The 25,743-nt window shown below is 38.1% G+C and overlaps 1 protein-coding gene across 1 annotated transcript in view; it reads left to right on the top strand.

The window, feature by feature from the left end:
- The first annotated feature begins 3,216 nt into the window (after positions 1 to 3,216).
- htr1fa (5-hydroxytryptamine (serotonin) receptor 1Fa) overlaps positions 3,217 to 25,743 on the top strand; it is a 36,066-nt gene continuing 13,539 nt past the window's right edge. Inside the window, exon 1 of the mRNA XM_008403629.3 lies at positions 3,217 to 3,365. The gene's annotated coding sequence lies outside the window, so the exon portion shown is untranslated. The remainder of the gene's footprint in view (positions 3,366 to 25,743) is intronic.

A 25,743-nucleotide genomic window follows, 5' to 3' on the forward strand; every position in this document is an offset into this window, starting at 1 on the left:
GGTTTTTTGATAAGACCTGGATATTCATCATGTGACACAACACATTTTAACTTGTGTTAAATATTTTTGATCATTAAATGCGGCGTCTCAAGATGCAAGTGCATATTGCTAAGCCACAGGTAATTTATAGGTGGCACATCTAAAGGCAAGCTGGGTATGAAGTTTGAATTTTTGCACATTTTTGCTAATTAATATGGTGAAAGTTTCACATTCATGCTCAAATACCCCACAAATATTTAGTCAAGATGAGAGTTTAAACCAACAAAACTTGACACAAAAGGGATTTATAAGAAAATGATCCCAGACATGGATCAGAAGTAATATTTAGAATGGAAAGCATGACATTAAATTCAGCTTCTAGAATGGCCTTGGCTTTAACTCTATTAAACATTGTGACCCTAACTGAGCCCTAATAATAAAAATGATAAGCTCACTGTCTACAAAAAGTGAATAGTTTTTCTGAAACTTGCTAATGGACATGTCAATGCAGTGCGCATATTTTTGAGCATGTATAATTTTGAGCATGTGAAGATTTAAAAACCAAACTCATCCCTGCACTAAATGTAAACACCTACTTTTGGTTTCTGAAGTTGATGAATTTGTTGTTGAAACTCTTCAAATGCATCCTTAAAGGTTCAAAACTAACCACAGTTAATGACATCCCTCCCCATGGTGAGTCTATATAAACCAGACCCATCTGCTTCCAGCAAATTCAGTGACACAGTTTCCGCATAACCCAATATTTCTTTTCAGTCACATCTTAAACATTGTTTTCCACCTTGCAAATATAGTTCTGTGCGACATTTGAAAGTGTTGCCTCATCTGCAGCAAACCTTATGCTGGCAACAAACTCCTATATAACTCCTCTGGCTCCTCTGACTTGGATTTGTGGGCTGCAGCTGTGACGCTTCTTCAACATTACAGCCAAACAAGTGACCACGCTACAGATAAAAAGGGCCAGCTTGTAATGCACTTTAATTTCATTTTCAGACTCGTGTTATTCTAGTCAAAACAAGCGAAATAAAGTTTCAGCCCACATCTGCCCACACATCGCAACTAACTGTCTGAATTGCTGTACATCTTCACAGCGTAGCTATAACTCATCTACATCCAGCAGTCAATAGGGGGAATTTTGACATCAATCAGTGACTTTATGTAGGAAACACAGGGAGAACAAATTTACATAACATCCAGCTTAATAAATAGCAGTGTTACAGCGCTCAGAGGGAGGTGAGTCGAGAAAATGATAGAGAATGTAACACAACACCTCCGAATCACACACTAGCTCATTGTCTAATCAGTGTTTTCCAGTTTCCTAATTAGGACTTGAATTCAGACCCTTAATGTAGCCCTTATTGCTTTTTTATAAAGGCTTTTCTGTTGCCAATCACCTAAGTACAACACTAAAATAGATGTTACGCTTTCTTTGTAAAATAAGTAAATGTTTTGTTTTTTTCTTTGATATGCTGTGAACTTATAAATGTAACCAAAGTGGTCCTACTGCTGCCATAAATTCACACATCATCTTACTTTCATTAATAGATCTCTTATGTTCGCAGCTCAAATGGTAGTGTGAATCTTCACACAGTTAAGACTAGTCTGTGACTAGCAAGTCACAATTTGGTTTAATAAGAAATGTTTCTGTTGTAGTGCTTGACCACACAAGAGGACTTTTGGGTGTGCTAGGAAGATATTCTGGGCAAAGAATGGAGACCCTGAGTCTGAACAAATGGATTCCGGTGCATGAGGAGATGGGCAAAGGTTAATTTAATCATTGTTCTGTAGAATTAATATGTTGGAGAAAACCCAGTATGTGTACCGTCCTGCTCCCAATAAAAGCAATGCCGTCCAGAGAGCAGCAGGGAATCCTCTATGATCCGACTATGATTTCCTCATGATTCGGTTGTGCTGACTTTGGCTGCAGTTTGTAATAAAATCTTTACTGTTCAACAGAAGTTTGGCCAGCAGAGCTTTTGTTTCTGAAGCATCACCAACACTTTGAAAACTACCACTGATAAAATACACCACATTGTCTGATGAAATAAAACTAAGACTGGCGGGGCAGGGCAGGGCAGGGCAGGGCAGGGCAGGGCAGGGCAGTGCGGGATCTAGCAGCAGCACGATTCGACCATGGATGCTCCGACTGCCCATTTCCTCTCTGCTCACTTTTTTTTATAAAGGCCACCAGAGCTTCAGAATGTGTTCTTTGCAAAATTATATAGACTAAGTTTGAAAAGAGCAACATTTGTAGATGTGCAAACTAATGGAGGCCTACATTCAAAGGACTTCCAATTGTAACTACAACAAAATTAGTTCTGCATAGAACTGACTCAAAGGGGCTGAATCCAGATGCATTTAACACTTTCTGCCTTTTAATTTGTAAACACTGAAAGTATTTTATTTACATGTCATAAAGTTTTGCTGGAGCCTTGAAAATTTAGAAAAACTGCAGTTATTAATACTGTATGAGGGAAAGTTTACATGCAGACGTGTGCATGTTTAAAAGGTATCAGGATGCTTAGTACTTGTTTTGTATTTCAGTTTTGATTTCTGGAGTCCAGAAGATTTTACTTCAACAATTTATATATAATTCAAATATTTTAAGGGAAAGACATGCAGTTTCCCCGATGTTGACATAGTTTTAAAAACCTTGAACTGTGATTTACTATTTTTATAAGAAGGCTTCTAAAAGGGTAGTTCTTGGTTTTACTCAGGAAAAGCCTGACTTCTGTGGTCAACATTAAAATGACAAACATCAAGGACTGGACATGTTGTTTAGCATAATTATGGGTGATTTATGTTATATGAAAATAAAACAAAAATAATCAACTGGTAAACCTGATTGTGTGAGAATTCTGGTGCACTTGGAGGCCACCTGTTGGATCGGGGTCTTTTTAAGCAGCAACCTAGTGCATTTATGCCTTGGGCCGGCCATGCATTACATAGAATATACACTATAGACACAGAGCAAAACTAGGTACGGATATTTATATATCTGACAATAAATGTTCCAGATTTTTTTTTTGTATTTCTAAATTAAGTTATAATACGTATTATTATTATTATTATTATTATTATTATTATTATTATTATTATTATTATTATTATTATTATTATTATTATTATACTTTGTTGCTGTTGCTAATATATTGTCTTCACACCTCCTCTCCACTGACGCACCTCTCTCCCTCCGCTGTCTGTGGCCAACAGGCTCGCTCTCGCCTGAGCGCGCTCCTCTGTCGGCTCACTAACTGGGTGTCGGCGTGAACGTCGGGAAGCTGTGAATGAACATTAATGTGGAATCTAATGTGCTTTTCGCGCCGGATGGTTTTCCTCGGCCATTTCATTTCTGCTTCGGAAGCCGGGTAAGTTAATTTCTGGCAAGTTCTGCGCATAATGGGACACAGGCTGGTGCGTATTTTGATTAATTTAAGGAAGCGAATTTAAGAAGTACTTTCTGGACACAGACAGGTTTAATATTATAGATGTCTATTTGACTCAACTGATGTAGATGTTCTGTTTCTGTTTTTCTACTCACATTTATGTGCTAAATTTACACACAATTATATTTTCTTTATAAATCATAAGTATTGTCTCCCCACGCAGTTTAATAAAGTATTATATTGGCGAATTTCGAAGACCTCAGGCTCACATGCCCTTACATTTGTGCCAACATATATTTAATTTAAGTTTTTTCCAATTAAATTTTTTTTCTCCTCTCAGATCAAAAATATTGACTGTAGCACACAACATAATTGAAGGCTGGCTTTAAATATGCAAGAGACCAAATAAATAAACATACCTTCTGCAGGTATGGAGTTTACTGATTGACTCCCTCAGATTTAATTAAGATGGAGTACAAATGAAAAGATCGTTCTTGTTCTGAGGGTTTGATTGGAAGGGAAAGAGAATGTGTTGCTGTATGGACCCAATATCTGCTCATAATAAGACTCCCATCTGATGGAGACTTTTATAGCACCACATCCTTCAAATACTTTCTGGGATTCATGAGGGAATCCATTTAGCTGCAGTGTTTGGGTTCTTTGAGAAACAGAAGGTTCACTTTCTTTTCAGGAGCAGCCCCAAAGAGATCAGCTCCACAACACTGCATTAACTTTGGCATGTAGGAGAGTGCATGTGATAGAATAGGTAGAGGTTTGCATGTGAAAAAAAATTTGTATGTGCTGCAGTGTTTGCGAAGGATTCATTTACTGTCGGAATTGGATGGTACGACAGAGATAGCAGAGGAATCAAACGGCTGAGAGACTTGAGAGCTCTGTTGTATAATTGTGAGGACCTGTGTGCTCAGCATTGTGGATGTGCATCCCACCCAGTCGCCAAAACAGAAATTTGATGTTGGAGATTTTTTTTATATATATAATTAAAGATAAACAAAAAGCTCAATTTTCAAATGTGCCTTTTGTAATGTAAATGTAAAACAATGTAAAATAATTGCATTTGAGAGTTACTGGACATTGTAGTAAGAAAATTACTATGATAGAGCAGGTTCTACAGATAAAATAAAAAATTAGCTATAAAATATTTTATGGCTGCAGAGACCAGGCTGTTCAGGGCCATACAGAAGTTGAAAAACCCCTAAACCTTTTCATAGCTTGTTGCATTATAACAAAAAAAAAAATGTCAGTGTTATGTGGAACACCAGCACAAAGTTGCAAACAATTTGGAAGTGGACAGAAAATGTAGTTGGTTGACCAAGTGGGTGACAAATTCTGAAAAGTGTGGCATGAATTTCTGTTCATCCCTCCAGTGTCAACACTTAGCAGCCATTCTGTCAATTACACCTGCAAGTCTTTAGTGGCATGTCACTACCAGCTTTCCACATCTAGAGACAGAAATTTGTTCTTGCAAAATGGCTAAAGTTCAATCTGATCTGATGGAGAGCATCTCTGAACACTAGTGCAGATTTTAAATTGTATTCAGGTCTGAACCTTTATGGAACTGTTTTAACACATGTTCACATCTGTATTTGCACTATTCCAATGCAGATTTGGCTGCATGACAACTTCTGCCACAGCTTCAAGGCTTTTGCAGCTCTTTCTCCAGATGTGCCTTGTATTTAACTCTCTCCCATCAACTCTGCCCAGCGTTTCTTGTCCCCGGAAAATAAAAAATCACCCATAATTAAGCTGCCACCATAATGCTGTGTTCAAAGTTATATGCATTCATACTTTATCATCTCATATAGTACTTTGCGTGAAGAACAACATCCCCACTTTTTATTTCATCTGACCGAACAAACTCCATTTTGCATTTATTGCTTTTACCACATTTGCTTGGCAAACTTTGAATAGGCCTTTTAAAAATTAAAAAAATAGCTTTTTAAAAAATGGCTTTCTTCTTACCACTCTTTCATGGAGGTTTGTAGAGTCCACAACTAATAGTTGTATTGACAAATTTGCCTACTTCAGTTGTAGATCTCTTCAGGTCTGCCAGCGCTATTGTTAGCCTCTTAGCTGCTTGTCTGAGTAATGTGCTTCTTTCCTGGCATTTATTTTTTATGTGGACAGCCATAATTTGGTGGGTCTGTAGTTATACCATACTTTTGGACTGAACTGTGCTGTGTGAGAGGTTCAAAACCCTACTTGAAACACCAAACAGATCTGTCAATTTGTCTTTATGAGACTGTTTCTTCACTAACATTTTCTTACAAATCTCTAAGGCCTTCACAAAAAAGCTGTTCTTATCCCAGAATTCAATTAAAAGCAGCTGACCTCTTAAGGCAAGTGGTGACACTTGGTTTTATTCAGGAGTTTGTAAAAGGTGTCAATATTTCCATGCTACACTTAATTGTAGGAAGCTATGTTACCATAGTACTTTAAGGACCTTCTTGCTTTAACATTTTAAATATTGAAGGATGTCGAACACTATGTGGCAATGAAAATACATTTACTACTGATTTTTAATTACGCTGAAGTTGTTGTGTTGAAAACAAAAATAATGGACACCATGATGAGATGCAGAGTCAAAGCAAGGACAAAGTCTGGTGATGGTCTGAGGCCTCGTTGCAGAAAGCAATCAGTGCAGTTGATTCAGTGTAACTCATTTAGACTGATATGAAACCAATTGCCAGTGGAACAGCTGTAGTTTCTCTCTTCTTTTCCTTAAAACATTAAAACATACTACATCAAGCACAAATAGAATTGCTGGATGTGTTTCTTTCGATTCTTTACAATACACAAGACTGCAGTATGCTTTGAAAATGTAAGTATAGATGGTATTACCAAACCGGTTTATAATTAAAACTTCAAATTAATTTTAAGGCAGCGGGAGACAGAAAATAAGTTTATTTTAAGCATACAAGTGGCTTGAAGCAGCACTACTTGGTGAAAACACTTGAAGGCAAACATATGTAATATTATTGCTGTAAAGTGGCCAAAGTCACCCTTGGAGTAGAATACATCTTTAACTCCTCCACACTGAGAGAAATAAGAGGTGTTTCTGGCAACACATCAGGATGCCTCCAGGGCACCTATGTTTGGAAATCTTCCATGCACATCCCACTGGAAGGAGACCACAGGGCAGCTCTAGAAATTACTGGAACAACTATAAATCCCTGGAACTCTCAGTGCCTTGGGATTTCTCTGAATGAGTTGGAGTGGCATTGCATGTCTTGGTTTTTGGCCTGGAACTGTTACCTTTGTGACCTGAACTCTGATAAGCAGGAGAGGATGGAGGGATGGAATTTGTTCTCTTTTCCACTCTACCTCACATTGAAGGGTAAGAGTCTTAAAACCACTTTTAACTTCCATCATGCAGGAAGTTAAAAGTGACTATGACTAAGACTTTTAGTGTTAGTCATAGGACTAAGACTTTTTTATAGAGTTGCATGTGGTTATTGAGCAATAACTACCTCATCTTTAGTTTTCTTTTGAGAATGAACAGATTTCTTTCTCGCTTTAATGTTTAGCCCTTGCACAACTTTTTATTTAAAGACATAATATTTGTTAACCAGCTTAACTCTGACCTGTGACTAATGCAGGCATAAAAGAAGACTCTTCACAAAGACTGAACCTGTGCTGTGTAAACCACATAACAGACAACTATTATAAATATTTGCATTTCATGGACTTGTAGCCAAGAGCCCACCAAATAGTGCATACATTTAATTGGTTGTCTACGAAAATACTTTAAAGATTAAGAATCATCAGATTTATCACATTATGCACAAACATGGAGATTCCAAAGAGCTATTAGCTGAGTCATAAAATTGATTGACAAAGTGAAGCATGAAACACTTTTAGGTACTGTGTAGGCTTTCTTTTTTCACTTTCTTCTTTTCCTTACTTGTTTCTTTCTTCCTTCTTTTCACCAGTCGCTTTGTCTTAAGCTATCATATTTAAATAAAGTAATTATTACAAATTGAGGTGGAATATTAGGCTACAAATCCCAAACTAAGATGAAAAGCTTATTGAAGGACTTCAAAGTATCATGGAAGTGTGGTAAAATATATTTTGGTTGTAATGAGGAATGATTTATGTCTCTTTTGTACAGTAAATGTCTCGTGAGACAGAAACTAAAAGCATTGCAACAAACAAAGTAAAACAGAACATTGCTATCGCAACGGGAGAAACACATGTCAAACATTCACAGTGGCTCTCAGTTTGAGTAATTCATCCATATACATTATAAAAGAAATGACGAAAGCGTCCTTACTACAAAATCTGAATGTGTAACTTAGATTCAAATGCTTAAAAGTTAAGAATTTTAGATGGGAAACTGTTCTCATCAAAAAGCCATTGGTCAAATTGTTTAGATGATGTTGGTTATTTTTACTTATTTCACAGAATATTTTACTGACTTTAAGAGATGAATCACTGAAAGAAAGCTGGCAAAGAAAATACACCAGATGAGTCAAAGTGAGGGTGTAGGAGAGACGCTATTCAATCTTTTTTAAGATATATATATATATATATATATATATATATATATATATATATATATATATATATATATATATATATATATATATAAAATATTCATCACGTTTTCTTGTTTATTCAGTAGTGAAAGGTTGTACTCCAGCTAAACTAAACTTTGCATAAATGTGTGTTTTCCTGTCTTTTTTCAGGACAGTGTTAACCTTATTCATTAGGATGTATCCTGTGTTGGACCTGTCAAGTCAGTTTTCCCAGTGGTTTCAGCTTCTAACATTAAAATTTATGCCCAGAGAGAGCCGAATGGTTCCCAGTCCAAGGGAGTTACAGTCCATTCAGTGATTTCTAGGGCTACCCTGTGGTGTCCTTCCAATGAGCTGCACCTGGAAGACCTCCAAAGTTAGGTGCCCTGGAGGCATCCTGATCTGATGCCAGGAATACCTCTGTTTATTTCTTTTGATGCAGTTGAACGCCACTACCCTGACTAATGACAGGAGCAGGAGACCATGAACGTATGACACCAGTTCTGGCCTCCATCAATTGGCTTCATGTTCATTACTAGATTAATTGAATTATCTTGTTGAATGTTTACAATGCCACATGGGTTGTCCTTGCTTCTTAGGAACTTTTACACCACTTTATGCTACAACGACAGCACTCGGGTCTACTGACCAGATGTCCTATAAACCAAACATTAAAACACAGCTGACTTTTGCAGTGGGTGTACCTTTTTTATAGAACTACCTTTTAGTCATGTTTGTTCTGTTTTAAATACAAATTTTTCCTTTAATTTTTAAAATTATTTTTAGATTGCTTTACTTTCAGTTGGTATTTATCTTTTTTTATTGTCTGAGTGAGCATATCTATTCATTGGTCCAACTTGCTTAGTTTGACATTCCCTTTATAAATAAACTCACCTTGACAATTATGGTAAAAATTGGATTTTCAGTGTTACCATTCTGATCAAAATCTTTACAGCCTTTTGAACGAGTGGATCATAATCAGGTTGTAAACCTAAGCTTCAAAACACAAGAAGAGAAAGGAGAGAGATAAAACAAGCCGAGAAGGCATTTATTGGAAACTGTATTTAGACTCAAATGGCGTTCTGGCATTGAACGTGACGGGATTGTTGAGAAGCACAAATGAGATCTCACACAAAGCGCCATAGCTGCCCAGGTTGGACTCAGTACAGCGTTCATCTTAAATTTGATCAAAGTCAAAACAAAGAAATAAAGTAAGGTACTTGCTAATGAGTCCTTTTTCGATACTTTAAGTTCCGTTTTAAGGTTTCTTTGGTTTTCCACTTTTGTACATCAAATGTTGATGCTTAAATGTTGTTTTTGATAACATACCTATTGTTTTTGGGGTTTTTTCTTTCTTTCTCTATGTCAGAGGTTCCCAAACTGTGGGGCGCGCCCTCTAGAGGGGGCGCCGTGCCATTGCAGGGGGGGCACGGGAAGCCGTCTGGATGAAAAAGAAAAACAAAAAACATGAACGCTGTATGCGCTGGGTTTTTACCTTAGAATGACCAAGTCTCTGTTATTGCTCTGTCAATTTGATACAGTAGGGGCTTCCACACTTCCCCTATCTGTGTCCTCTGTCACTTTTATCAGTAGTTAAAACTGTTTAATCCGTTGTTAACATGTGGTAATCTGTTTTATCGAGCCGCCTTTAAACGCAACATGAGCGCTATGACGCTGGGTTTACACCTGTGCGGCAGCAGCGAAAGCGCAGGAGACCCCCCCCCCCCCCCCTTTCGTCTGGAGCCGGGCTGAGTATAACAGGGAGCCTCTAAGAATCCACCCCCCACACCCCCTTCACTCACACATCGTTCAACCAGATAGCTACAGAAATAGCTTGGAAACCACAGTTTGGGAAAGTAATAAAAAATATACCTGATTTACAGGAGACAGTCTCAGAACTGTGTGTTTCACCATCTTATCTACTGAAATCTTGCTTCAACCATGTACTATTTTAGTTAAGGCATTTTATTTTATACAGTTTTGAAAGAATTAGTTTAACTGAATTTGGTGTTGATGTTAATACACATTATGCTGCAAACCAATAGAGAAACATGATGTACAGCTTTGTATAAACATGCACCATATTTATCTCTTGATGGCAGACACTGGAAATATGTATTTTGAGATTTGTTGTTTTTACCGCTGCCTATTATGAAAAAAAGTCCAGAACTTTGAGGAATTAGCATTTAATTAATTGTCACCATTCCATGGAAAATGAGAATTAAAATTAAGGCTAGCTGCCAAGTGAAACCACATGCTAGACAGTTATTCTTGTTTCATCATTGGGATTTGAAAACCTTTGAAGGTTCTTTAACACCAGACTAAAAACAGCAGCATGGCCACATCAGCCATCCGTTGAGTTTGTGTGTCTGTGTGCTGATGAGGGGAAATACACCAGCAGAAGAAGAAGAGGCAGGTTGGGGGTGCATGTAATTTGTCAGCTCACATGAGTAGCAGAAATCAATTCAGGAGAGTACACAATAACTGACTCGGTAAAGGTGAACTTCTTACTGTGAGTAACCTTTAGGCGCTAAGGTGGCAGGTTTGAAGAGGTCATAAATCATCTGGCCATATATAATACTGTAAAGTGGACCTTGTGCGAAGCCTTGAGAGATGGTCTTCCCCCATGGCATCTTTTATGAAATTGACTCCTAATGGAACAAAAGCTTAAAGCCCCTCTAGCAGCACCTACAGCTTCTAATGCCCATTACAATGAGTGTAGATAGAATGTCCAGTACTTTGTTATTTAATGGTCACAAAGCCGTATGTGCCCCTTCATGTTTTGAGGGTGGAGAGCAGAGTAAAGCAGTATCCCTATACGGCTATCCTAAGTCTGCTTATGCACGGCGGGCGATATTAAATATCTAGCTCACATTTATAAGCCATTAGGGGGGCTGAAATCTTCTAATTTGTCCAGTGTAAATGTTTAGACCCAGTTCCCAAACTTTTTCTGACTCTTTTGTGTAAGATTAAAATTTCCTAACTGATGCTATAGAAGATGATTCAGTTTTCATCATTTGGGAGTAATAAGGATGATTTGATTTGGAAACATTGCCTGGCAACGGTAATATTCTTTGCAATGTTACATTTATAAATTATATTAGTGCAGAAGATAAATTTTTTTAATAAAACTTGCCATTTATATCATAGTCTACATATATTTTTGGCTAAGATTATTAACTTTACATTGCAGTTTAGCTTAAAGTGTAGTTGTGATTTCCTGTTTACTTACACGTTCAATATGCACAAAGTAACAGTTTCAGAACAGATTAACTTTTTCCCATCATACTATTCCAGAAGCTTAAAGCCCTTTTAATGAGATCCCTGAGAACGTGACTGACTTTCACTCTCTATACAGAGAATAATATAGTGATACCTCTCCCCTTCCTAGGCAGTATCCAGCAGTTAATTGAAATAAGGCTGTTACATTTTTCTCATACTGATTGAAAATTCTAAACTTGATGAATGGAAATATTCCGAGATGTGAAAAACACAGACATTAGTGCCGTGGAAATTACGGGTCTCAGTAAACATTTAAAGCAGAGCAGGAATTTAAACTTGAAGCTTTATATACATGATGTTTTTGACAGTGACATCTTTCTTATGAGATGTACTTTTTTGTAGTTTGAGTTTCAGAGACGCATAATTCTAAATTCTGTTAAATTAATTAAATGATGTTCACTACCCTGCATCTAATCTCGAGATTGTTTTATTTTCCTTTTCTTCCCTTTGCCATCATTACAACACAGATTCAAACCAATTGAAATCAGTTTGCCTATCATTCAAAAGGTGCAGCAAAATGTAATAATCTTATTCTAACATTTATGTGAAATTTTTAGTTGCTTTTGGCCTCCATGGACTACTGTGTGTTCTCAGTTTGGCTCTGCTGTTGATCTATTTTTGAGAAATACATCAGAGTTTTACAGATGGCAAAGGAATGATGCCGTATAAATACAGAACTGCTCTTGTTAGCAGCCTAGACATATTTATCATGTAATATTTCAACCAACTGTCAACACTGTTTGCAAAATAGCAGGGTTAGCCGAGTTTCTATATCTACAGTACCATGCCTGCTTTTGCGGACATAAATCATGGAGAGCAGTTGTTGCTGGACCTAAATACTTTACAAATTCTTTGTAAATATATATAAATAAGTACATTTTTATAGCAGCAAACTAGCTAAGAGTTCAAGAAATCTGCATGCATATGCTCATCCTTTGAATTTGAAATATTGTATGGCTTCAAAGGGGCAATTAATTAGTACTGGTGTCTGCATGGGTGGTGAACTGACATGATGCTGCCCTTCAGCCACTCCATTGGTGACAAGCATGGGCTGGTATGGAATTAGCACAATAGTAATTTTGAGTCAAATGTTTTATTTTTGTACTAATCAGATTGTAGTTTGACAGCTGTAGTTTTTTTTCTTGAGTGGCTTTGATTAGTAAACACAGACATTTCGCATTATCCTACTTAAATATTCGTCTTAGGTTTTAAAGACAATATAAAATATATTTGTCATTTTTGAGCGAGTTTTATCACATTTGAATTGGTTGCTGAGTGAGAGGTACTTTTGTCTGCAGATACAAAAACCTGGATACTTAAATTCTGAGGAGAGGAGGAGAAAAATCTAATCTAATCTGATTAGTGCATTTCAGAACGGAAAGAAATGGAGAGACGTTTAGTCCAGTCATGAATTTCAGGTACTGTAAGTCCAACATTCTATAAAACGATAATCCTTGTTGTTCAGTTAGAAAGGCACAAGGTCTGAATACAAATTTCCCAGTTTTTATTTTTTTAAGTTTAGGTCAAAACCACATCCAGTTAAAAGGTGTATTGATTTCCTCTCTCGGTAATTCCATTAAGTGTTTGTTTTAGCAGAGGATGTCAGTAAATTTGCTTTTCTTTACTAAGGTCAAGACTGCTCAACAAACTATGAATGTTTAAAAATGATAAATAAAGCCATGCATCGTTATTTGTTTTGTTTTTTGTTGGAGCTGAGTAAGATGGGCGGAGATGTTATCATGACAGTAGCTGGTGGAAAAACTCTTTTACTTGCTGTGAGCACGTAGAACGAATGATTTATCGCCAAACGCATTTGACCTTGTGGCGTCTATCCTCCATGCAAATCTGAGGAAGATTTTACTAAATTAACATTATCATATTTTTTACTTGTGAGAAGTCAAAATGTTACAACTGACCATTTTATATTTAAAATAGAAAAATAATTTCATCCTTTGAGAAATCACCTTGACCTCCCCGACCTATTGCAGCTGCTTTTCAAAGCTTTTGCCTTTGTGTGTGGGAGGGTTGTGGATGTAGGCATAACGTTGCATCAGAATTAGTACATATTGTGCATTTAAGTTATGCAGTATGTATGAGCATGAGCATTATCAAATTCTCACAGTGAGAAAACACTGCTTAACACTGCTTCTTCAAAAATAACAATAAGCTTGCTAGTGATATGTTTATAAGTCATGTTAGAAACAGACTGGATGGAAATTTTCTCCCTCAGGTCTTGGAATTGAAGTGAGGCTGATAAACACTCAGATGTTTATATTAGCCATCTCCTTGGACTAAAGCAACCTGAAGGCACATTTTAAGAGTGCTATATTGGTATTTTTTCAAAGGTCACGTTTTAAATCTTACAGTTACATCTCAATAAATTAGAGTATCACGGGAAAACATTTTCTCCGGTACTTCAATCATGTTAAGACCTACGGGGAAGACTGCTATCCAGCCAACAGTCGTTGACACTCTCCAAATTGAGAGTGAGCCACAAAAGGTCATTGCTAAAGAAACTATCACGCAGTGTGTTATGTAAGTACATTAATGGAAAATTGAATGGAAGGAAAATAATGGGGGGAAAGGTTTCAGAACAGATTAAAAAAAACAAGCAACAGGGAAAACCACAGACTTGAGAGGATTGTGAAACAAAAACCATTCAAAAGTTTGGGGGAAGTTCATGAGGGATGGACTATGGGAAGAGGAAAAGCCTCAACAGCTGCCATGCAAAAATGCAATGGTGTATAAGTCACTGTTGAATCAAAAATGTGAGAAGTATGTTACTTGGGCTAAGGAGAATTCAGAGAATTTGTTGAGAGGTCAAAGTAAACGTCACATTTCCTTTGGAAATCAAGGTTTCAGTTTCTAGAGGGCGAGCAGTGAACCACAAAATACATATTGTTTGAGGACCAGTCAGAAGTTTCCACATTCAGTGATGATTTGAGGACATCTTCTATTGTTGACTAACTGTGCTCTCTCAAGTTCTAAGTAAAACTATTTTTATATTTGTATGATGCAATATAATTTTATGAGAAACTGAGTTTGGGGTTTTTATTACCCATAAACCAATCAATTAAATAAGCAAACACCACTGTGTTTGATTTAGCTACATTTAAGTTTGAGTTTTTCAACTCTGTATCTTTCTGTTAAAGTTTTGCATAGTGTTAAAACTTTTGCCTTCAGTTTGGAGATGCTCTCATTTTCAGAAAGTAGGTTGCTCTTAATTGCTCATGTCACGGATCTTATAGAAAACTGGACATTTGCACTCAAAAAGAAACTGACTGTGGGGTTATGAAGAAACCCGAGTAATGACCCACATTTTGATGGAAAAAAATTACTTCTATGTGCATAAACATGACTAGTGGACATAATGTGGGAGCAACTGATTACTGATTTAAATTGCAAATATGAACAATGTTAAATATTGTTTTCAATAAAGAAACTGATGAACATGGTCACTGGTAGAATTTGCAGCTCTGTGCTCTTGAATAAAGTGAGCCTCATTTTTTTTTGGCCCAACAGTAACGTCAGCAGACAACTAGAGAGTAAACATTGTAAAGGAATTTGAAGAGACGATTTGAGTTTGATCCAGGTTTAAAAAAACAAAACAAAATCATCATCAGATACAGTTTGGCTGTGAACAACCCTGTGCTCTAATGAGCCCCATTCATGTTGCAACATTTTATGAACTTGTTTACTGACAAAATAAGTTAGATATTTTAAGAAATTACTTTTTTAACCATGCAAAGTTAGATTGAGTATGTTTCCAGGAAGCAGCTATTAATCCGCCCTTTTCGGCATATGTCTGCCCAGGCTGATCTAATCTTTTTGCCACAAACATTTTTGATGAGAACATCATTGATTTTTTTGGTCATGATTCAGTGCTGCATGTAGACATTACTTACTGTCAAATTGCATTACATCAGAACAACTTTCTGTGCTCTAAATGTGGTATGAATAACCATAAATATGATGACTGCAAAGTATTGTTTAGCTCTCAAAGAAAGCTGAATAAAGGGTTGCTCTTCTTGTGTTCAGTTTCTTTTTATGTAAATAATTTGAATTTACGTGTGCTGCCTTGTTAATACTGAGTGTTGTGACTGAAAGAGCTGCAGCAATCAATCAATACGTTATATGTTGTCCTGTCTCCATTGGGACAGAAGATCCTCCTATCCACTTTAGAAAATAGCCTGTCCATTTGGAGATTGCTGTGGCCTGAAGAGACCGTTTCCAATAAAAGTAACTTAAAACTATTGCCACACCATGACAAGTTAAACATTTAAATATTTTGAGTTTTGCAAAATACATTACCATTAAGTGAGCATATAGTTGGTCCTAGGTTTGTTATGCTGCACTAGGATTCCCACAAATATAAAGCTAGAACCATTTATGACATTTAGGAGAACAAGAAATGCTTAATTGGTTGAATGATCATAACAGTTTGTGTCTATTATGTCTGCATTATTATTTTTGTTAAAGCCTTCGGTGTAAATAAAACACTTTAAGCCCCTTCTGATTAGCTCAAACTTACTAAAACCTATCCATCGATTTGGAAAATTAATTTTTCAGGATATTTACTTAACAAGACATGAAAACTCCTTTGTGATTTCATATGCACCTTGGGTTATGCAGTGAATCTTAAAGAGCGGTTTTATGTATTTTCCAGGCACATATGTCATTTCACAGCATCAAGTAATTATGTACCTTTGGTTGTTATAAAAAGGCTGCACATATCAAATATCAAATAAATTTGATTTTGGAAGTTGATGCCTTCAAATTGGACTCAGGATGTCATCACAACAGTACCTTTATACTTTTTACAGTCATTCTTAGGAGTGTTGAACTGAGAAGTCATTCATATGATAAGCTCAGCAGACTCACAGTACCAATCGGTTGGTGTTTTATAATTTGCTAATGTCGTTCTCGCATCAAAAACATACCTTGAGTGTTGCTTTGACTCATTCGTTCATGTTTGTGAAATTCTGGAATCTCCCATGGCAGCCATTTGGGGGTGTCTTAATGCTTGTATAGCACATTTCAGCAGCAAGGTGGTTCAAGGTGCTTTCCCTAACAAAAACACAAAATTGCAAAGTTACAAAGAAAACTTTGTACAATTTTACAGTCAACAGTTCTACGATGCGGCACTTCTCTACCCAAATCTCTGCCTTGGAGTCTGCCAACCTAGAACTTTCCTAAGAACAGTTATGAATGACATCAACAAGGATGGAGCATTGTTGTGGTGATATGCTGAAAGTATACGAGATTCTTAAGGAGAGAAAGGCCAAATTCAAGGTCACATTTGTTTCAAGTTATTTTTACATATGCAACATTTTCATAACAACTGAAGGTAACATATTTGCTTGATTTAGCTAAAAAAGTGCCTGGTGCAATACATACTATCCCCTTTCACACATTGTAGACTGTGTCTTATGTTTGTCTGTTTCTTCTGACTCCAGCTGCAGTCGACATCCTGTCAATCTCCCTCATACTTTTCAATGGGCTATGCTTTACATTCAAGGCTCTGGTTATCGCAGTTATTTGTGCATCTTTCTCTGCCACTTATTTCTGCCACTCATGTTTCCATAAATATACTTGGATACAGCATTCTGTGAACATCCGGCTTCTTTAGCAAGAAACTTTTGCAGCCCAGCTTTCTTGTGGAAGGTGTCAGAGACTGTCTGCTGTCAGGAGAGAGCTGTCAAGTCATAACTCTTTTCCGTTACTGTCTAGGTCATGAGATGGATATAACGTTGCATTTCTGATTTGGGTTCTATTTAGCTGTGTAGAGACCATGAATGTATGACACCAGTTCTGGCCTCCATCCATTGGCTTCAATGGCTAAAACTATCAAACTGGAAAAAAATAAAGACTTGAAAAATATTATTTGGTCAGCACTACTAAATACATGATCTATGTAGCTAATTTTATCCCTCACCCTAGATGGGTTTTTTTTTTTTTACAAATTTGTTTATAATTACTCAATTCAGTCCTTTTCATAGTATAAATTTTAACTTATCCCTTGTGCGTGCAAGAACTGAGGCAAACATAAGAGGACTGAGGCAAATGATGGAAGTGATACGGGTGTGGGGAGGGTTGGACCCCATTTTTAAACACAAGGGTTAAGTGACTATGACTAACTGTGTTGCTAGCAAGAGCTACATTGGGTGAAGTTCATTTATAGAAGTAGAATCTAACACACCTATATTTCCTAATCCCCTTAGTTAAAATGTACACCATGAAGGAAAAAGAAAGTATGTTAATTTGTTTAAAAAAAAAAGTCATCCATTTGTCTGCAGGCCTTACTTTGATATCCTTCTCAAATTGGGAGCGTCAACACAGTTAAGCTTGAAACTCACTCACCCATATGACAGTAAGCCAGAAATTCACCTTTTCAGGGAGGAAGAATAATGATAAAAAAATGTCTTTTTGTCTGTGTTTAACACCTGATGCAATGCTGTACTTAGTGTTTGACATTGTTTTGTTTTACAATGTTATAGAAAGCGTGTTTTATATTTTCTAAGTTGCTGAACTTAAGTCTTGCTTTCTTCTAGCAGTTGTAGATATTAATCAGTTTCCAGCAGTGAGAAATGTGCTCTGCTATAGCGCTACAGTGTTATACTTGATGAGCATTAGTCCCTAGTAGAGCTCTGCAAACGTAGACTTAAAAAAAGAGGTATTTCCGACAATACATGTAAAGTTCTGAATTTTTGGATCATTTTGTCTGCCTTTGTGAAAATTTTTATTTTGTTTTTTTAATTGTTTCTTTTTGCATACAGTTTATAAAATATTGACAATGTTATTGTCACAACTCAGTGTGAGTTGTGAAAGCGTGCGTGCTTTTACATATTCAGTGTTCCTCCATTCCTTTGTGCAGAAATAGGGAGAAAATCCTAACACATTATGATCTTCTTAACTAATTTCATCAATCTGAAATACCAAATGACCTAAAAACCCTCAGGTTTAAATGAGATCAATATTAAAAGTTTACTTGTTTGTTTGTTTAATTTGCCATTGTATTTCCACAGTTCTGTTTGTGTCGCTTGATGTTGTATTAATACACAAGTTAAATTTTGATAAAGACCTTTCATTTTGTCATTTCATCTGAAGGATGAAAGACATGTAAAGGGAGTACATTTCTGCAGGCTGTCAAGTGTCAAACCTTGCTTATCTTAAATATTTGATGCTTATCTAAAATGTAGCTTTTTTTCTTTATTCATTTATTTTACAAATGTTAAGCCTGCCAAAGAGGTCATTACAACACACTTAGACTTTCACACCAGTATGTTACCAGCCTTTCATATCTATAATTTTCAAACACTGAATGTTTGAATCTGTCTACATACACAGCTAGTCTAAAAAGTTGCACTCAATGTGTAAAAAAAATGTACTTTTACTGTCAACTTCCTACACTTTCATCATGTCCCTTCACCGTGTTGTATTTTTTATTTTATTTCATTTTTTCAGAATATTCCTTCTGTTGCTATGGAAGCCATTTTGGTCTTCTTGTTGAATCATTAACTGAAACAAGTGATGTCTGCAGTACTTTAGATGTTCTGTTTTCTGTGACCTCCTGGATGAGTTGTTAATGTACTTTTGGAGTAATTTGGTAGGATGGTCAGCCCTTGGGATGTTCACAGCTGTTGACTCTTTTCTCTATTTGTGAATAACGGCTCTCACGGTGGTTACCCATTCCAAAGTCTTAACTGTGTGACCCTTTTAGGCTGGTAGAAATTAATGATATGTGCGTGCGTGCGTGCGTGCGTGCGGGTGCATGTGTGCGTGTGCACGTGTGTGTGTTTATAATACCTTGTGGGGACCATTTTCCTGACACATACTACGTTGTGGGGACCTTGTGGGGACCAAAGCCTTGTCCCCACAAAGGGAAACACTGTTTTTGGGTCAGGTGTCAGATTTTAAGACCAATATGTTAATTGAGTTTTGGTTAGGATTAGGATTAGGGTAAAGATAAGGTTTAGGTTGTGTAAATGAATGGAATTCAATGGAAAGTCCCAACAAAGATAGCCACGCAAACGTGTGTGTGTGTGTGTGTGTGTGTGTGTGTGTGTGTGTGTGTGTGTGTGTGTGTGTGTGTGTGCGCGCGTGTGTGTGCGTGTGTGTGTGTGTGTGCGTGGGCGTGTGTGTGTATGTTGGAAAGATATAAAATACAGAAACAGAAATAATAATGAAACAGAGACTTTGTGGGACCTTGCTTCCCTAAATCCCAGATTACGTCCTATTGGTATCTGTCATTATCTGCTGATTATTCGAGTTTAATTTGACTATGGAATTCAGCTTTTATTGTCTTTCTCAATTTATCAGTTTTGTTTGTACAATAAATTTGAATGTTATGTCGGGTCCAGTCGGGTGTTTCTGCTTGATGTCCAGCACTGATTACAGACAGTGAAACAAGACTTTCAGATTGGACATTCCTATTTTAAATCTTGGGTTTTTTTTTTTCTTATCGCTGAGTCTTCTAGACTACAGTGAAGCTGAAAAGCATTTGTGACCAATCTTTCCGGCACTTTTTCGCATATTGATTGACCTGTACCTGGAGTTGTCTACAGTAAGTTGAACTGTGTAAACACTTATTATGATTATTTACAACGTGAATTAGTGCGGAAACAGAATTACTCACACAAATAACATTTTGGGTAAAAAAAAAATCATGTTGTGTCGCATAGCATCAACTTGAATGCAACTACAACTACTAGTGAACGTAAAGCAATCAATCGAACAAACATAATCAACTTCTGAGACCGTTTACTGCTGGTAGACGCAGCTTTACAGAGATATAAAAAGTTTCATATTTTATCTCTTTGGTCATCTACTAATCCCACGTTTCCCACAGGACCTAGTACTGCGATCACCCGGCTCAAAATGCTTCACCAGATTTTGAGTCCAGTGAAGCATTTCTGTTTTCATCCATCCACTTGTTTTGAACCATAATCCTTTTGGAAAACCGAATGATGATGTGTTTTTGACTCCATAAAAGATTTACATAAAATATCCATCCATCCATTTTCTAACACCCTTGTCCCTCATTGGAGTCAGGAGAGCTGCTGGTGCCCATCTCCAACGAAAGTTTCGGGCAAAAGGCAGGGGTCACCCTGGACAGGTCGCCAGTCTGTCGCAGGGCAGCCCAGAGACAACAACCATGCACATACACATCTAGAGAGAATTTAGAGAGACCACTTAACTTTTATGGACTGTGGGAGGAAGCCGGAGTACCCGGAGAGAACCAGTGTGTCGCAGGGCTGCCCAGAGAAAACAACCATGCACACACACATCTAGATAGAATTTAGAGAGACCACTTAACTTTTATGGACTGTGGGAGGAAGCCAGAGTACCCGGAGAGAACCAGTGTGTCGCAGGGCAGCCCAGAGACAACAACCATGCACACACACATCTATAAAAGATTGTGTGTGCACAATCTTTTATTTCTAGAGAAAATTTAGAGAGACCACTTAACTTTTATGGACTGTGGGAGGAAGCCGGAGTACCCGGAGAGAACCAGTGTGTCGCAGGGCTGCCCAGAGAAAACAACCATGCACACACACATATCTAGAGAGAATTTAGAGAGACCACTTAACTTTTATGGACTGTGGGAGGAAGCCGGAGTACCTGGAGAGAACCAGTGTGTCGCAGGGCTGCACAGAGAAAACAACCATGCACACACACATCTAGAGAGAATTTAGAGAGACCACTTAACTTTTATGGACTGTGGGAGGAAGCCGGAGTACCCGGAGAGAACCAGTGTGTCGCAGGGCAGCCCAGAGACAACAACCATGCACACACACATCTATAAAAGATTGTGTGTGCACAATCTTTTATTTCTAGAGAAAATTTAGAGAGACCACTTAACTTTTATGGACTGTGGGAGGAAGCCGGAGTACCCGGAGAGAACCAGTGTGTCGCAGGGCTGCCCAGAGAAAACAACCATGCACACACACATATCTAGAGAGAATTTAGAGAGACCACTTAACTTTTATGGACTGTGGGAGGAAGCCGGAGTACCCGGAGAGAACCAGTGTGTCGCAGGGCAGCACAGAGAAAACAACCATGCACACACACATCTAGAGAGAATTTAGAGAGACCACTTAACTTTTATGGACTGTGGGAGGAAGCCGGAGTACCCGGAGAGAACCAGTGTGTCGCAGGGCAGCCCAGAGACAACAACCATGCACACACACATCTAGAGAGAATTTAGAGAGACCACTTAACTTTTATGGACTGTGGGAGGAAGCCGGAGTACCCGGAGAGATGCAGTGTGTCGCAGGGCAGCCCAGAGAAAACAACCATGCACACACACATCTAGAGAAAATTTAGAGAGACCACTTAACTTTTATGGACTGTGGGAGGAAGCCGAAGTACCCGGAGAGAACCAGTGTGTCGCAGGGCTGCCCAGAGAAAACAACCATGCACACACACATATCTAGAGAGAATTTAGAGAGACCACTTAACTTTTATGGACTGTGGGAGGAAGCCGGAGTACCCGGAGAAAACCAGTGTGTCGCAGTGCAGCCCAGAGACAACAACCATGCACACACACATCTAGAGAGAATTTAGAGAGACCACTTAACTTTTTTGGACTGTGGGAGGAAGCCGGAGTACCTGGAGAGATCCAGTGTGTCGCAGGGCTGCCCAGAGAAAACAACCATGCACACACACATCTAGAGAGAATTTAGAGAGACCACTTAACTTTTATGGACTGTGGGAGGAAGCCGGAGTACCCGGAGAGAACCAGTGTGTCGCAGGGCAGCCCAGAGAAAACAACCATGCACACACACATCTAGAGAGAATTTAGAGAGACCACTTAACTTTTTTGGACTGTGGGAGGAAGCCGGAGTACCTGGAGAGATGCAGTGTGTCGCAGGGCAGCCCAGAGAAAACAACCATGCACACACACATCTAGAGAGAATTTAGAGAGACCACTTAACTTTTATGGACTGTGGGAGGAAGCCGGAGTACCCGGAGAGAACCAGTGTGTCGCAGGGCAGCCCAGAGAAAACAACCATGCACACACACATCTAGAGATAATTTAGAGAGACCACTTAACTTTTTTGGACTGTGGGAGGAAGCCGGAGTACCCGGAGAGAACCCACGCATGCACAATGTGGGGTTATGGGGACCATTGCTCCTTGTGGGGACATTTTCTAGAGCAACCAGTGACTCAAGAACAACCAGTAACTGAAAAACAACCAGTTAGAGCAAGGTACCAGTTTTTCCAGACCAACCAGTGGAATTAGAAGATCCATAGTGGCACCCAGTATCTGAGTGTTCCTGAGTGGTACATAGTTTTGAAAACGGTCGTTACCCACGTAAGAACTTTTCTCAGAACTGATGGAGGTTCCTGGTTCTCCTGCTGTTCCGGTTCACCCAGCTTTTCTCTCATCTGAGCATTTTCCCTCATCAAATTCATGTTCTGCCTGTTCAGGTTCTCAATTTCTTGACGAGCTCTCTCACGTTGGCGATGCATGTATTCAATTTCATCGCAGAGGTTGTCCCTCTCTCCAGATTGCTCATCAGCGAACAGCTCTGCCTCCTTCAGGTCTATCAGAAGCTTCTGGAGTTTTCGTCTGAGCGATTGTTGGACAACTTCAAAAAAATGCACAGAATCTTTTGTTTCCAGGTATCCGCGCCCTGTCTCATGAAGTGCTTCATAAACCGACCCGAGCTGCGCACGGAGTGTGTTGTTTTGACTTGCCAGTATTTCATACTCTGCTTGCAGGTCTGGTACCGTGGAAGCATTTCCAGAAGTCTTGGCACGCTCAATCTTCCAACTGAGACATTCAACAATCTGTTTCAGTTGTTGATTTTCCTCCTTCAATCTTCTGTGTATCACTTCATCAAAATTTACTTTATTTAAAATGTTGGCAAGCTCACTAGGCACATGTGTGTAACTCCTATCTTCGGACATTTTTTGTACACTTGTTGAAAAGTCAAGATTATTCGTATGTAAAAGCCAGTATTGTTCTTCGGAGTTGTAGAGCAATCTGACATGTAGCACAAATGAGTTGGGATTAAAGGGAGATGGATCAAAGTCATCAGTGATGTCATAGAGCATGAGTGACATCACTGGTTCATCAAAGCCACTAGAAGCCTGTTGTGCGTGGGTGTGTGTTCTGTATTTGATGCATTGTGGGGACCATTTTCCTGCTCCCAAAGAAGAAATGCTTTTTTTGGGTTTGGGGTAAAGTTTAGGTCCAAGGTGTGAATTGAGTTGTGGTTGAAGTTTGGCTGTAGAAATGAATGGAAGTCAATGGAAAGTCTCTACAAAGACAACAAGACAAACGAGTGTGTGTGGACGTGTGTGGGCGTGTGTGTGCGTGTGTGTGGGCGTGTGTGCGTGTGTGTTCTAACGTTCAAGTGTGACGCTTTAGAGCAAAAACAAGAAATCTAAAATGGGGCCAACACTTTTTTTCAGCGATGCATATGTAACCTGGTTTTAATTCTCTTTTATTATAATTACACAAAATGTCTTTTTTTTGGTTATTTGTCTTGTTCCTTATCTTACTGAAACACCTCTGTCATTGTTTTAACCGTGTTACTTTAAGATTGGAAGCCCCTCCCTTTTATTTCTTCTTCTGTGGTATTGTCTTTAAATTGTTTGCGCCCCTTAGCCCCTCCCCTTTTGACATGTTGTCCTGCGGGAGAGGTGTGTGCTTTTTATTCTTCCATCTAAATACATTCAGTTTATTTATAGATCTATTAAGTTAATTTTCGTTTTATACTTTTGTTTGGTGTAGGACTTGGAGCAGGCAGCCTATAACACGGTTGTTTTGTCTTTGTATTCTCGTCAGGTATGTTATACAAAAATCTTTAGTTTTTTTGTAAGTTGTGAGAGGTGTTCCCCCCTTTTGACATGTTGTCCTGCGGGAGAGGACTTGGAGCGGTCAGCCTATAACACGGTTGTTTTGTCTTTGTATTCTCGTCAGAAATAAACCGAGAATCATCCGCTTGAAAGATAAACTGTGTCACGGTCCATTCACTCAATAACCAGCACAACGCAGAAAATGATCCGGTTACACATATTTAAAATTTGTTTTTAAGATTCACTAACCTTTGGTGTCACCCTAATGGTTACCTATAAAGATATTTAAAATGAATGGCTTTATTAAGTTGTGTTACCATATGACTTTTAAATATTAATGTGTCTTTAAATAACACGTTTTGCTCATTTTTGGAAGTTGTCATGAGAAAACAGATGGCTTTAAAGTAAATGGCAGCTTATGTGACAAAACCTTTCACCACCCACCATTTCATGTGAGTTATGACTGATTGGGCCCTAATGATTTGTAGCTCTGGCACTAAGAACATGTATTATCCCCAGCCACTGTTACTGCTCTTTCTGTTGTTTAGTTAAGGGAATGTTTGCACCAGTTAACAACACTAAAGAGATTTTTTTTTTGTTGTTTGTTTTCTTTTTATTATATAAAAGTGAAATTAACTATTTATACAGTTAAAAGTAAAATGTCTCATCTCTTGTTTTAGGGACTTGCTGCATTTATTCACTTCTAGACTACAATATGTGTTATACAATATTCAACTTCTGCTACATTAAATCAGTTGATGTTAGTTTAGGCAATGGACAGGAGTGGGGCCTTATGAGATCCACACTCTATTCAGCACTCTATACACGGGTCTTCAACTCCAGTACTGCAGTGACAGTGACCTGCAACTTTTAGATGTGTCTCTGCTTCAACACATGAGTCAAATACTTTGTCCATTAGCAGGACTATAGAGAGTGTGATTGTATGTTGGTAATTATCTCATTTGCTTAGGTGTGCTGGACCAGGGAAACATCTAAAAGTTGCATCCATCAACCCTTGAGGACTGGAGTAGAAGACCCCTGTGTTTCAAGTTTTGCATATTGTTTTAGTTTATTTTCCCCTGGAAAATTGGACCAAAAGAATAAATTGTCTGGCATCTGAAAAGTTAAAAAAAATGGTTGCAGATGTTTTTCAGGGGGATGCAGCACTCCTGAAACTGCCAACATTTCGGGACACATAAGTTGAAAGTACAAGACAACAAATGTGTCTTGTTTTGAGTGCAGACCTCCAGCCCACTGAAAATTTGTGAAAACATTTTGAACTTGCTGTATGCGTTTTACTTTACACAATCTAGGTTAAGGACCAGGATTCCGCTCTACATGATGTGAAAACTGGTGACCAAAAATGGGTAAATTAGCCAAAGTGCTTCTGCCAATATCTAATTGTTAATATAAGCTCACTCAACCTCCAAATGGAAAATCAGGTTCAGCAGACACAAAAGACAACAAAACTTGTTTTTCACAAAACTCTGATGATATGTATGTATAGAGCATTATTTCTTCTTTTCTCACCATCAATTTGAGATAGATGTCAGCAGTGAATCAGAACAACATGCCAATAATTGTCTTTAATTTAGCAGCACAGCACCATCCAGTATTGTAAAGCCAGAGTTGCTCATGTTTGCCTCTTGCAAACATCTGAATACTTGCCATCCTCCATGTTTTAGAGCAATATCTCTCTCTGGGTAACCTGTTCTTGTTGCCACACATACAG

This window comes from Poecilia reticulata, chromosome 2 (assembly GCF_904066995.2).
Source record: "Poecilia reticulata chromosome 2, P_reticulata-male-v2, whole genome shotgun sequence".
NCBI classification, from domain to species: Eukaryota; Metazoa; Chordata; class Actinopteri; order Cyprinodontiformes; family Poeciliidae; genus Poecilia; species Poecilia reticulata.